General features: G+C 26.0%; 2 protein-coding genes across 4 annotated transcripts in view; both read left to right on the top strand.

The window, feature by feature from the left end:
- The window catches only part of LOC122500689 (neurocalcin homolog), a 233014-nt gene that overhangs the window by 54790 nt on the left and 162991 nt on the right, over positions 1 to 15233 (top strand). The gene's annotated exons all lie outside the window — the stretch shown is intronic.
- The window catches only part of LOC122500687 (neuronal calcium sensor 2), a 203481-nt gene that overhangs the window by 54423 nt on the left and 133825 nt on the right, over positions 1 to 15233 (top strand). The window lies entirely within an intron of this gene.

Genomic DNA, 15233 nt, shown 5'->3' with positions numbered 1-15233 from the left:
AATTCTGGAGCTGATTATATAAATTTATTAAATAAAACGTCACTTCTCTTTATACAAAATTATCACTACTAACAATGTGTTCCGGATTTTCGTTATCATAAGTACGCGGTCGGCAACGCTCTGCCTATCAATCGTTCATCCCCAGTTCCCCTACTTTTCCTTAATTTCGGCAAACTTCGTGCCACGTTCGTAATTGAGACCCCTTTCCAAATTAGTCCCTACATTAAATATTCTCTTACATTTTTAACGCAAAAACGTTTTAACCCGTTGACTGTCGCTGACGCATATATGCGCAAAACTAAACTGGCCAAAAGTGGTTCATGACGCATATATGCGCAACTTAAAAAAGGTGATCAAAAACTTCTTAAATGTTCCTGAAACCGGTTACTCGGGGGTTTTCGAGGTCGCTGATTACGAATATGACATTCGTTTTCCAAAATTCAAAATGGCGGGTCCAATATGGCGGACAACAAAATAAAAAATTGATCAGATTGACTTGAAACTTTGAACATAATTAAGTTTTACGAAGACTTTACTTAAAATTGTATTAAAACAAGTTGTAAATCCAGATGTTCATTACATGAACATTTTGCTTCCTCTTTACAATCAGCAAAACAAAATTTGCTTCTTCGTGGAGGAAGCATTAACGACAAGTGTATTTAATTTTTAAATCATTTTCAATACAATTTAACATTTATAAAATAAAGATCATTCGTCTTAATAGAAAGAATAAAATTTTCTTATACAGTAATATGAATCTAAATAAACAAAAAAAAATTTTTTTTTACCTATGGCGAGTGACGCGTGGTGTACGTTCGGCTCCTAGCAACTTTAAACATTCACCATATCAACACTAATTAATTGTTAACTCTATGATTTTCCAGAAAACTTTTTTGGACCATAATGAACAACTTTCGCATTGGAAGTTCTCTGTTACTCAAAATTCGCTCGTTAAACGAGAGCCGTGATAATTGTAGTTCATGATTTTTACATTAATTAAGAAAAAAAATTAATAACAATTTTGTTTATAAAGAAAATAACTGTTTTCTTTTTTTTATCATTCGTAGAATACCTTAAGACGCATTTTATTTTTTGTTTCATTGAAAAATTTTTAAAATTGTCTGAAATATCGCGAGTTGAAGTGAAAAATGTCATTAAATTACAGTTTCAAAAAAACAGTTTTTTCCAAATATTTCGAAAACGTTAATAGATACAAAAAAATTGCATAAGAAAAAAAAAAGATGCGCAATGAAATTTCCTATAAGGGCAATTCTCTGGAACCTTTAACTTTTGACTTGAAAAAAAAAATTTACTAGCACATTAATAAAAATTTGTATATAAATTAAAATTAGCATTTAGAATTTATTTTTGCAGTTAAAAATGTAATATTTCGAAGGTCTCATATATTTTTATTCTTTTTTAATAAGACGATTTTTTACAGGTTAAAATCTATTGTTTTCGATTGTTTTGGATTTAAATATTTTGGTTGTCTTTACTTTTTTATAATATTTATTATTTATTTTTTAATATTCTCTATTAGAGTTATATTAAATTTAAATTAAATTGGTCAAATTTAAATATTTTAATAAAAATTAGTGAACTTAATTATTATTTATTTATTTAATTAAAGTTATCTTAATTGTAATATTTTTTCTAGATAACCTTAATAATTTCCTTCTCTGATGCAAGTTTTTCAAATTGTATTCTGCTTCTTTTTCCCTTTTTTTCCTTCTTTTTTCCCTCATTTGTTCTGCTTTTTATTCTAAATTTCTTTCATTGACCTCATTATTTTTAACTTTACGAATTACATATTTCTATTTTGAACTTTAAAAACAGAACGGTCAATAGTGAAGTTATCAATTTATCACACTGACAACCTTGAAATCCTAATTTATTGCGACAAAAAATTAGTTTTTTACGGTCCTGACAATTTCGGTCCTGACATTTTCACGTGTACCTCCTTGTATCTCGATAATTATTGAAAATTTTAAGGCGTGCTTTTACACACAAGTAAAAAATATAATTGTGCGAATGTGCGTACAGGTTTGATAAATTTTTATAGTTTTGTTTAATTGTGCCGAATCATTTACGGTCCTGACATAACCAGGTTCTCTGTCGAATTCAAGAACAATATTCTTCAATAATTTCAATATAAATTATTGCACATAAAAATTTCAACTGGCCACAGTTTTAGTAAGTTTTAAGCTTTCATTCTATGTATTGTTGAATTCATTTTATTAAGGCACTCTTGAAATATCTGCAAGTACGTTTGCAGTTACGGTCCTGACACGAAAATAAGGGAAATTTTTCGAAATTAAATATCTTTACTTTCCAAATGCGTATAATCTTCTAATTACTTTTAAAATAATCCTTAGATATTCATTTACATTTATGTATTCGTCGTTTTATTCTATGTTGATGTGCCAACTTATAAAATTAGTTTATGTTTCTGAAAGTACCTAAAGGGACTCTCGTGATTTGCTTACTTTTCCACATTAAAAAATATATATTAATTACTAAACATAATTTAATAATTTTTAAACTAACATATTTTAATATTATTAAACATTCTTTACATGGAACAATAATTCTTTTTATAAAACATTTGATATATCTTGAGTAATTGCATAATAAATATAAGACACCTAAAGGTTAAAGGTTCCAGAGAATTGCCCATAAGGATGTGTATTTAAAATAGTTAAATTCAGAAGTTGAATTTTGAGTATCTACGATCCAGGCGCTCATTTGGGGATTCGTTTACACGAACACGTTACTGTTTCTAGAGTGGTGTGCGCGCACACATGCGAATCGCGTAGAAGATTGAGTAGAGTGGGGATAAGCGAACGTAGTGAAAGGCAAGCGAAATAGTATATTAAGCAACAAGAGGATAAAGGCAGCCATTTCTTTACGGTAATTTTTGTGACGAGTGGAGGTCGAGGGCGCCCCGAGACCGGAATTTCTTTACAAATTATAACTATTTCACCACTTCTCGGCAAACTGTTCTTGAAAAAGTCGGGAAATGTTCAAGAAAATCGAAAAGTTAGGCGAATGCAAGAAAAAATGGATTCTGCTTTTCCCCTCCTTGACACGTGCGCGCACACACACACACATTTATCCTTGAAGGTCACATACAATTTTTATTTTTTATTAGGTTTCTGAAATAGAAAAAACCATATTAGAGAAAAATCGACGGCGGCTGGAACAGAACTCGCGTACCCGAGGAATAGAAGTCCGGCGTCTTATCCATCTGAGCTAAACAGGAGCGTTAAATACCTCAGCATAAAATAAATATATAAGGCACGCAAGTCTTACTGACTGTGAGACTTGTTGAGACTGGTGCGCACTGGGTTTCTGCGCAACAAGATTCCTTGACGAGTTCCCGAAAATTTCAGAAACAGTTGCGGCCAGTGCCATGAACTTTACATGAGAAAGTAATGAAAAAAAGACTATTGGACTATTTACAGCTTTTTCTAATACAGTTCCCGAATTTCTTTCAAACATTCATTGATTACCATTGAATGTTCGTCGCTAGTTCAGAGCTGTTACCACGTATCCAAGAGTTAGGAAATAATTCCTGAAATATCTGGGAACTTTTTTTTCCCGTGGATTTGTATGAAAATGGCGGCCGTTTTCTCCCATGGGCAAGAAAAATGCATGTGAACAGCTAATGAATCAGTAACTCTATTCTCGCGATTTGAATTAGTGAAATTTCACTGAAGATCAGTTAAAAATGATTGAAATTTCAGTCACTTTTCACTGATTGGTCAATTCAAAAATAACTGAAATTATCAATATGTGTGACAGAAATTTTCAGTAGTTTTTTGATTGGCGAATCAGTGGAAAATGACTGAAATTTCAGTTATTTTTAACTGATTTTCAGTGAAATTCAAATCCCGAGAATAAAGTCACTGATTCTCAGTCAAATTTCACTGATTTTCAGTGGAATTTCACTGATTCAGATTTAGAGAGTATACAATTTTTTAAAATATTATTGAAAATAATCTTTAAAAATTTTTTAGAAATCAAAGTTTTCAAAATTATTAATATAATTCTTCAAAAAATTAATTACTTTTTAAAATTTTTACTGCTATGGGGTCGTCCATATACCACGTGGACACTTGAGGGGGGGGGGGTTAAAAAGTTTGAAAATGTCCACGATCCCATGTATTTTTGTGTCCACAAGGTGGGGGGGTCAAAAATCTTTGAAAAACTGTCCACGTGGCATATGGATGACCCCTATGCCATTTATTAATTTAAAAAAAAAATTATCAATCTTTCACAGAAAAAACTTGGACTCATTTTTGTTGCAACTCAAAATGAGTCCATGTTAAATGACATAGAACGTGGCGCCATCTGCGAGGTTCATTTTTGTTGCAGCTCATAATAACTTTTTCGACTCATTTTGAGTTCAGTTTTTCTCTGTGTGGTAAAACCTAAAAAATAAACGAAGGGTGCCGAAGGGGCTAGGGTCTTGAAAACTTTTTTACAGACTATTGTGATCTAATGAAACAAATTTATGCAATTTAGACAAGAATATTATTATAAAACATAAAGATAGCTCGATACTTCATGTTTAAAATAACACGCAACAAATTTAACCGTTATAGATGGCGCCACATTCTATGTCGTTTAACATTGGTTAATTTAACACGCAACAAAAATCACACCAAATTTTTTCTAGTGTTTTCACAAATAATAAAATTTTTCACAGGATTTCAATTATTTTTTAATATAATTTTAAAGTCTTTAAAGAACGTAATAAATGTCAAAAATTTATTAAAATTTTTCGACAGAAATAAATGAACAGTTAACAATTATTTTTAATAAATTTTGCAAAAGTTCCTAGAGAATTTTCAAATCCATTAGATCAAAATAAAAATTTTCGAAATTCCCATTATTCGGAAATTCTCCAATTAAATATTTAAAAACTAAAAACTAGAAATAATTTCAAAAGAAACATTCAATTAAACTACATTTTAAAATACAATTATTAAAATTATTTCTAAAAATTCAAGCTACACGGAGAAAAATGGAGTTGGAAAAACTGGGAGTCAATATTGAAAAAACAGGACTCAGTCCAGTAAAAGTATATTAATTCATTTCCATCAAGCATCTTAGGGTAAGCGATTTCTGAAAAAAAATTGCAACTGTAAGACCATTTATAATTTTGATGAATTTTTTTTGTTTTTTGGACCATTTTACCCCATAAACGTAGGGTGCTGAAGGGGTTAGGGGGGCTAAACTTTTTTTGCAGTCTAGTGGTGTCTAATAGAAGTGATTTCTGAAAAAAAGTTACAACTGTAAGACCATCTATAATCTTGATGAATTTTTTTCGTTTTTTGGGTCATTTTACCCCATAAACGTAGGGTGCTGAAGGGGTTAGGGGGTTGAAAGTTTTTTGGTGCATGTTTTTCAGCAATTAAAACGTTTTTGCGTTGGAAAGTTTTTATTTTTTTAATTTTTAATTTTTCGTTTTTTTAAACGTTGCGGACATCAGCATCATTACATTTGCTATTCTAGAATCGATACACTTATGTTTCTTTTCTGCTTATGGGTTTAAGATAACTATTTCCACACAATTCGTCTCAAGTTCTCAATTATAGGGAATTAAATATGTAATGACAAATTATGTTATAAAGCGTTTCAAGTGAATTTTTGTCTCACTGGTTTCTTGGAGAAAAAAAGCAATATTCAATATATGTACTGCTAAAAAGATTCTCAGTCTTCGCTACACATTTGCGGTGAATAGATGTGCTGAATTGCAACTATGGAAAAAATAATTTTTAACTACAGCTTTCGTCAAAGATAACTCTTCGACGAAATGTATTATTGATGTATTTCAATACAAAACTTCGTAAACACAATGAGTTTAATATCACAGGCAAATCACATGCACCACAGGTATCTACCTATTCACCTTTTTTCACCTTTTTTCAAAATTGTCACCTATTTCACCTATTTTGATGCTTTGTCACCTTTTTATACTCAAAGATACAAGATTTTCTGCTAAATATTTGGAAATCTGTTCATAAAATTCAAATTTAATATTTGAATACTACGCGTTTTATTTGTGATTCAGACCTTTACCAATAGGATTATAATTGTACTCTTTTTGCATAATGATCGCATAATCTCAAAATCTTCAAAATAGTGCTTTTTTTTAACTAAAAACCATAAAAACTTTTTTCAGTTTCTTTATTTTTAAAATATTTTTTTAAATAAAATAATAAATAAGTTTTTGAACTGTTAACTAACTTGTTAAATGTTATTAAAAAATTGAATAAATCTTAAATTTTAAAAAGCAGTATGGAGGCCACTATCGGTAATTTGCAATGATAGGTTCATTTAGAGATCCTATTTTTGTAGCATTTTAGTTTGATGAGCACGTTTTCGATTCTTTTTTTGTGTACGTGCAAATTACATACTCACGTTTTCGTTCGAATTTAACTATCATCAATATTGTGTGTCTGTATGTGTGTGTGTTTTCCAAACTCGCATACATTTTGATTTCAACAAAATCGATCGATTTGAAATCGCGGGAGAAATTTCCTCGCGTCTCTCCCATAAATTTTTGTCCAAGTTTTTCCCTCTTTCGTGAAACAAATAAGCCATCAAAGTAACTGCCAAGGAAACATTTGTTTCGACTCGAATCTAGTTTGGAAAACTTTATTTTCAAGGAAAGGAAATTTCCTTGGGTGCTTATAATCCCGGAAGTTTAACAAGCTTTCTCCCTACGTTTCCTTTACTCTCTCGAATCATTCGGGGGGGTTAAAGTAAATCTCTTTTTTAGTGGTTTTTTTTTCATTTATTGGCAAAAGTTTAATTTTTATTATTATTAGTGTCATTAATCAGTTTGGTGATAAAAAAAAGTGTTTTTTGAGGTTTTATCTTAAACTTTAGTGGGGAGGGAGAACTTTGAAGAATTGTGGATAATAAATTTTGTTTTTGAAGTTTTGAGAAAAGAATTTAAATGTAACATTTAAATTCTTTTCTCAAAACTTAAAAAACAAAATTATTTATTATTTTAAAATTTTTCGAATAGAGCAATTCCACGGGAAGTGATCTGAAGAATTTTCGATGATTTTAGCAATATTAATAATACTTACTGAATTTGTTCCCTCATATACATGGAATAAAAATGTATAAAAGTTTTTTCAAAATTTTCAAAATTTTTTGAGTTACCGCTTACTCAAAATTTTGGTCGGTTTTTCAAAAAAGGCACATAACTTTTTTCTTTGTTAACCGATTAAGATAATTTTTTTTGGAAAATACTCATAATAAGAAGCACTTTAAAGAAAAAAATAAAAAGAAAAAAAAAAATTTTTTTTTGCCCGAAAAAATTTTAAAAAAATTTTTTGAATCAAAATTTTGAAAAAAATACCTCTTCGATTTGAAATTTTTTTTTTTGTAGTTATTGTCTATAAAGTCAAGAATCCTTCCTATAAATTTAATTATGGGACAACAATAACTTTACGAGAAAAAAAATAAAATGTCCAGCGCGGCATGCCGGGACTCGTGCATGTATTCGCTTATGGCGGCGCAAGTATCGTTCCAAATCACTCTACAAGTCACAATTTTTTGCCAAAACGATTTTTCTTTTTTTCTAAATCTTCGTAATTAAGTCTTCTATCGATCTCTCGAGCCCGGTTTTGAAATTTTGTTTTTAAACATTTTTTTAATAACAATAAATTTTAAAAAAATCATAAAATCGTAAACTATATTTTTTTCAGCTTCAATCATTCAGAAAATTAATCAAAAAACCTATTAAAAGAATGTTTGAGTGTTTCTGATGTATAACAAAAGTATACCAATTTATTAAATTGTTTAAACAATTAATTGTTATTTCTTTCCTAAACTGTACTTAAGGTTAGAAATTTCTAGTTTTTTCTCTATTGTTACAATTTTTCATGAGTAAAACATCTACTGATGATAAGAAAGAAAAAATTATTTATTATAAAACTGTTTAGCCAATGAATTGTTGCCATTTTTTTATAAATTGCACTTAAGGCTAAAGTTTCTAGTTTTTTCAAAGTACAATTCATTAAAAAATAGAAAACTATAAATTAAATAATAAGTTTCTAGTTTTAAGTTCAGTAAATTGAAAACTTTACAAAAAATAAATTGTTTAAACAAAAAAAAAATGCACAATTAAAAAAAACTAGAAGTTTCTAACCCTAAGTACAGTTTAGGAAAGAAATAACAATTAATTGTTTAAACAATTTAATAAATTGGTATACTTTTGTTATACATCAGAAACACTCAAACATTCTTTTAATAGGTTTTTTGATTAATTTTCTGAATGATTGAAGCTGAAAAAAATATAGTTTACGATTTTATGATTTTTTTAAAATTTATTGTTATTAAAAAAATGTTTAAAAACAAAATTTCAAAACCGGGCTCGAGAGATCGATAGAAGACTTAATTACGAAGATTTAGAAAAAAAGAAAAATCGTTTTGGCAAAAAATTGTGACTTGTAGAGTGATTTGGAACGATACTTGCGCCGCCATAAGCGAATACATGCACGAGTCCCGGCATGCCGCGCTGGACATTTTATTTTTTTTCTCGTAAAGTTATTGTTGTCCCATAATTAAATTTATAGGAAGGATTCTTGACTTTATAGACAATAACTACAAAAAAAAAAATTTCAAATCGAAGAGGTATTTTTTTCAAAATTTTGATTCAAAAAATTTTTTTAAAATTTTTTCGGGCAAAAAAAAATTTTTTTTTTTCTTTTTATTTTTTTCTTTAAAGTGCTTCTTATTATGAGTATTTTCCAAAAAAAATTATCTTAATCGGTTAACAAAGAAAAAAGTTATGTGCCTTTTTTGAAAAACCGACCAAAATTTTGAGTAAGCGGTAACTCAAAAAATTTTGAAAATTTTGAAAAAACTTTTATACATTTTTATTCCATGTATATGAGGGAACAAATTCAGTAAGTATTATTAATATTGCTAAAATCATCGAAAATTCTTCAGATCACTTCCCGTGGAATTGCTCAATATTTATATTTGATATCTTTCGGTATTTTTACGAATGGACAAGAAGTGCATTTTTTTCTAAACCGTTTTCGGAATTTTAAAATGTAAATTCGCTCTTCGCTTTTTCTATACACTTACACGTAGTAGTTGAGTTTAAAGAACATTGAAATATCGGACCATAAATGCGTTGCAGTACGTGCAAAGATTCGAGGACACCTTAAATGATCCCACCCATTAATATTTGTGTAGAATATATCTATATCTAGATAGTAGCATTTATGTTTATAATAAAAGCTAGCTTCTACTTTTCTAAACACGTATTTGCTTTCCCTTTTGTATCGTATGCACTTATCGTTATGCATACAAACAACTTTTTATAAGTTTATGAAAATTGAAATTACATCTACGCAAGTTGGAATAAATTTGCATCTTTCATGGTTTTTCACTAGAATTTTTACTACGCGTAAAAGTGTTCAAAATATTAAAAAAACACTCAGAAAAATTATCTATTGAACAAAACTAATTTTTTTATAAAACAAGTCCTTTAATTGTTAAAATAATTACATTTGTACAAAGTTTTCCAAAAGAATTCAATTATTTAAAAAAATTGTTGATAAAATTCTACGCAAAGATTTAATTGTTTTCATAAAATAATAAAGATTTCACAGGAATTCAATTATTTACAAATTTTTTTATAAATTTCTTCGCAATAATTCAATTATTTTCATAAATAATAAAATATTTACAAGTATTCAATTATTTTCGTACATACAATTCTTTTTAGGAATTTAATCATCTTCATAAGTAATAGAACTAAATTTCAATTATTTTTAATATAATATTTTAATACAATTCTTCGAAAAGTGTAATTATTCTTAAAAATTTTATTCAAATTTGTCGAAGGAATTCAATTATTTTTAAAAAGTTATGAAAAAAATTTTCATAAAAATTCTATTTTAAGAAATATTCAATTATTTAATAAATTATTTATTTTTGTATTTAAATCATTAAATTCTCGTAGAATTTCTAAATAAAAATTGATTTAAAAGTGAATTACAGTTACAATTTCAGATTATAATTAAAAATATTAAAATGTGTGAATTTTTAGAAATAATTGAATTTTGAAAAATTTGAAAATTTTAAATTTTCATATAATTTTAACTAACAATTCTGTAGAAGAATTAATTTTTTTGTTAAAGTTCATTTCAATTTTACTTGAAATTATTTTTCTGAAGTTTTCATTCTCAAATTCATATTTAATTGAAAAATTTTCGAATAATCAAAATTTTGTAAAATTGAATTGTAAACAAATGAATTTTATTATTCTCAAAGAACTTTTTCAAAAATTATTAAAAATAATAGATTTATAGAAGAATTTTAGTTAAAAGCACTAAAAAAAATTTAATTTTAGAGAAATTACAAATTATTGCAGAAATTCAATTATGTATTTTCAAAAGTAATAAAATTTTTCGAACAAATACAATTAGGGTAAGTGCGTCAATTGTGGCGGGTGCTCCAATTATGGCGACTTTGTGAAAAATACAATTATTTTCTATTTTAGAATAATTTAGTTATTTGAAAATGTTTGAAAAAGTTATTTTCGACCTAACTCGATATTAATTGTACGAAAAGAAACACATTTAAACTATTATTAATTTAATTATTTAATAACAAAAATTGCGCCCCGCCATAATTGGCACATTTTCATTGAATGCACGTGCTTCAGTTATGGCGCGCAACACAACCTCTAAATACACGTTATTTTTCTCGCCGTAATTGGCGCGCCAAAATTCACTCAATCGCGCCATAATTGACGTTTTTGATTTTATATTTTATTGCTTTAATTTGTTTAAACAATTAATTTTTATAAAGTTTTTATTAATGTTTTATTCTCTGAATGACACTAGCATTTAGTTTAATAAGCCATCAATTTACTTCTTTCATTATAATTTTTTAATTTTCTATTTCAAAGACGGCTAAACCAGAACCACGCCATAATTGGCACACTTACCCTATGTTCAAAAATAATAAAATTCTTCTTAGGGATTCAATTATTTTCATCAAATTTCTCGAAAAATGTGATTATTCTTAAAAATCTTCTTAAAATTTGTCAAAAGAATTCAATTATTTAAAAAAATTGTTGATAAAATTCTTTATGAGAATTAAATTTTAAGAAACTTTCAATTATTTATTTTTGCATTTAAATAATTGAATTCTAGTATAATTTTCTAAAAATTCTAATAGTTTCTAATTTTAGTTAAAATTTTACATAATAATTGAATTGAATTTTAAAGAAGTTACAATTGATTGCAGAAATTCAATTATTTTCAAAAGTAATACAATTCTTATTACAAAATTCAATTATGTTCAAAATTAAGAAAAAAATCTCGACAAAATCCCAATTATTATCTTTATAATAAAAAAATTCTTCAAAATTCAATTATTTTCCAAAATTTTCCTCAATTCAATGATTTTCAATATTTAATATTTTAATAAAATTTTTCAAAAGAATTCAATCATTTAAAAATAATTTTAATAAAATTCTACACAAATTAAATTATTTTTTATAAATAATAAAAATTTTACAGGAATTCAATTGCATATGTATTTACAAAAGTTTTTATAAATTTCTTCCCAATAATTCAATTATTTTCATAAAGAATAAAATATTCTTTTTGGACATTCCATTATTTTCATAAATAATAAAACTTAATGCAGAGTTTCAATTATTTTTGAATTTTTAATACAATTTTAATCGAATTACTCGAAAAATTAAATTCTTCATGAGAATTGAATTTTCAGAAACATTTAATTATCCAATAAATTATTTAATTTTGCATTTAAATAATTGAATCCTAGTAGAGTTTTTTTTTAATAAAAATTGATTTAAAAATGAGTTTCAATTAAACTTTTAAATAATAATTGAATAAAATTTTCGAGAAGTTACGAATAATTACAGAAATTCAATTACATATTTTCAAAAATAATCAAATTCTTCGCAGAAATTCAATTATCATCAAAAATTTAAAAAAAGTCTCGTCCAAATTTCTATTATCTTTTATAAATAGTAAAAATCTTCTCCGAAATTCAATTATAATATAAAATAATGACTTTATTATTGGGCCATCTTTAATTATTAGAAAACATGAAGATGTCAATTGCTCCGAGTCGAAGACTCGGAGTGATCGATATCTTCATGTTTTATAGTTATGAAATTAAATTTTTGTCAGTAATTGTTCCGTAATTTTTCTTTGTTGATCCGTAAAGTCCGTATTTTTAAATACTTTCTCTGCTTCGAGCTCTTCTTTTAAATTCAGATTCCTAAAGCCCTTGAAATAAAAATTTGATTTGATAAGACGAACATTATTTGGCGATTGTAGGAAATATCAATCACCCCTGCGCCAAATCAACAGATCCAATAAAATCCCAAATGTACGAAAACTTTGGAGGTATAAAAAGCGTTCAAGTTTCGTCCTAAGATTGATGAGCCAAGCAAAAGTTTCCCACTGGACATCGTATGGAATCTAAAAATCCATATATACTGAAAATAAGAAAATTTTTCATCATCTTGAGGTAAATTTTTTTCCTCTCATATATTACATCTTCTTCTTTTTGTTTTTTGTTGTTCCAATTTTTCGCGCACACTTGGAGAATTTTATTTTATTTTATTTGACTGGGTCAAAGTGAATTCGTTAGTGTTGATTGTCCAACCAACGTAGTCAATTAGAGTTAACCTAAGTGACCTGTTGTCTCTGATTTGCTTCTACCTCTTGTCAATTTCAATAGGGATTAGGGGGATCGTAAGCAGTGCACGTACGAGCCAATTACATTCATTTTATTAAGAATAGAATAAACCCAATTTTATCCGTGTTTATTAGATTAGGACACGAAGTTTTCAAACTTTCTCATATCGTTATTAAACAATTAGATTTAATAGAAATGTTTGTTTATAGTTCCAAAAGAGGGTAGTGTACAAATATTATTTCGTTTCTGTGAAACGCCCATGTAAACTAAAGTAGATGAAAAATTAACAGAAACGGAGTATTATTATATTCGCACTTTGTTATTCCAGGAAAGTTTGTCCTTTTCATTGTACACTGAGAGAATTCATTGTTAGTTATGTAATCAAAAAATTTAATTATAAACTAATTTTCAAATGAATAGCATTAAAATTATATTAATATTCACAAAGGAAAGAGGCCAATAATAAAAAAGTTTTATAATAACAGTGCGACTAACTTTTTACCTATTTTTTAAAACAAGTTAGCAATTTTAAAAATAGAATTTAAAAATTTTTAATTCTTTTTCTCATAGAAATAAAATATGAATTTATTAAAACAAGTGTAATTAAGAAATAGAATTGATGCAAATTATTTCCTTATGAAAATTGAGAATTTTCTACAAAAATTGTTATTAATTTATTAGTAAAATAAAATGAATAAAAAAGTGTGAAAAAGGGAAATTTTTGTATAAAAATTCTAAATCTTATATTACATTGTTGGAAACTGAATACAAGCTGCTGTTAATTTGCAAAAGTATCAAATTGTAGGGAATTGATACCAAAAGTGTGGATCAAATCATAATTTTATTAAAATTTTTTGTATCAATTTTACCCAATTTAGTATCAATTTGATACCTTAAAGAAAACTATGTCTATGAAGTTGGAAATAATTTTCAAAATAATATTATGTTCCTAAAGTTCTCAACGTTCAAAAGAACGAAATTTATTTATTTCTTCTTCAAATTGATATTTCGTTACAATAATTTTGCGCTACTGTCAAAAAAATAAATTAGTTATTCTTGGAAACCTGGAAATGTCAGGGAATTTTATAAACTTTGAAAAAATTTGGAAAAGTCAGGGAATTATGATCGAAATCCTGTAAAATTTTTGTTTTCTAATATTGTGCTTATTCTTGAAATCTTATTTTACTTGAATATTTCAAAATTAATTCAATTTTAAAAGATTTGTGTTTATAATTTTCATAAGTGGATGAAATTCAAAAGGTTTTGTAAAATTACAATTTTAAATGAATTTAGTTAGAATTATAAAAAAACATATTTAAGTATATATTTAATTGATTATTAAAAATAAAATAGAAGAATTTTAATTAAAAAAACAATAACAAATTTAATTTTGAAGCAATTGCAAATGATTGGAGATATTCAATTATTTTCAAAAGTAGTCAAATTCTTCTCTGAAATTCAATTATTTTCGAAAAATTTTAATAAAATTCTTGGCAAAATTTTAATTATTTTCAAAAACTTTCCTCAATTTAATGATTTTTTAAAATCTACTACTAATTAGTTAAAAATATGTAATAAAATTCTACGCAAATATTTAATTATTTTCATAAAAATAAAAATTTCAAAGGAACTTCTTCAAAATTATTTTCATCATTTCAATTCAATTATTATTTTCTAGAATTTTTCACTGAAATTCTTCTCTAAATCAATTATTTTTTATAATTTTTGAAAAACTTCTTTTGAAAATGTTCAAATCCATTTCTTTGCAATTTAATTTTAGGAAATTTCGATTATTCGAAAATTATTTAAATTTAAAATTAGAAAATAATAGCTTCAAACAATTTTTAAAAAAAATAAATTAAATTTTTTCAAAAAGAAATAATTCTACTCAAAGATTTTAATTTTACACCCATTCAAAATTGTTCGATATAATTTGCAAAAATTTAGTGAAATTACAAATGATTGCAGAAATGCAATTATTTTCAAAAGTAATAAAATTCTTCGAAGAAATTAAATTATGTTAAAAAATTTAAAACAATTCTCGTTAAAATTTCAATTATTTTTTGAAATAATAAAATCCTTCTTCGAAATTCAATTATTTTCGAAAAATTTTAATAAAAATTCTTGACAAAATTTCAATTATTTTCAAAAAGTTTACTCAATTTAATGATTTTTAAAATGTACTTTTTTGTATTTTCCAAAAGAATTTAATTATTTAAAAAAATTATTGATAAAATTCTAAGCAAGCAATTAATTTTTTTCATAAAATAATAAAGATTTCACAGGAATTCAATTTATTTACAAATTTTTTTTATAAATTTCTTCTAAATAATTCAATTATTTTGATAAATAATAAAACTCAATGCTGAATTTCAATTACATATTTTTAATACAATTTTAATGAAATTCCTCGAAAGAAGTTATTATTCTTAAAAATTTAAGAATTAACAAAGAAAGTTAATTATTTTAAAAAGGCTTCTTATAATTTATTTATTAGAATTTAAATATTA

Source organism: Leptopilina heterotoma, unplaced genomic scaffold (assembly GCF_015476425.1).
Source record: "Leptopilina heterotoma isolate Lh14 unplaced genomic scaffold, ASM1547642v1 Lhet_19, whole genome shotgun sequence".
NCBI lineage: Eukaryota > Metazoa > Arthropoda > Insecta > Hymenoptera > Figitidae > Leptopilina > Leptopilina heterotoma.
This window is presented reverse-complemented; position numbering and strand designations above follow the sequence as displayed.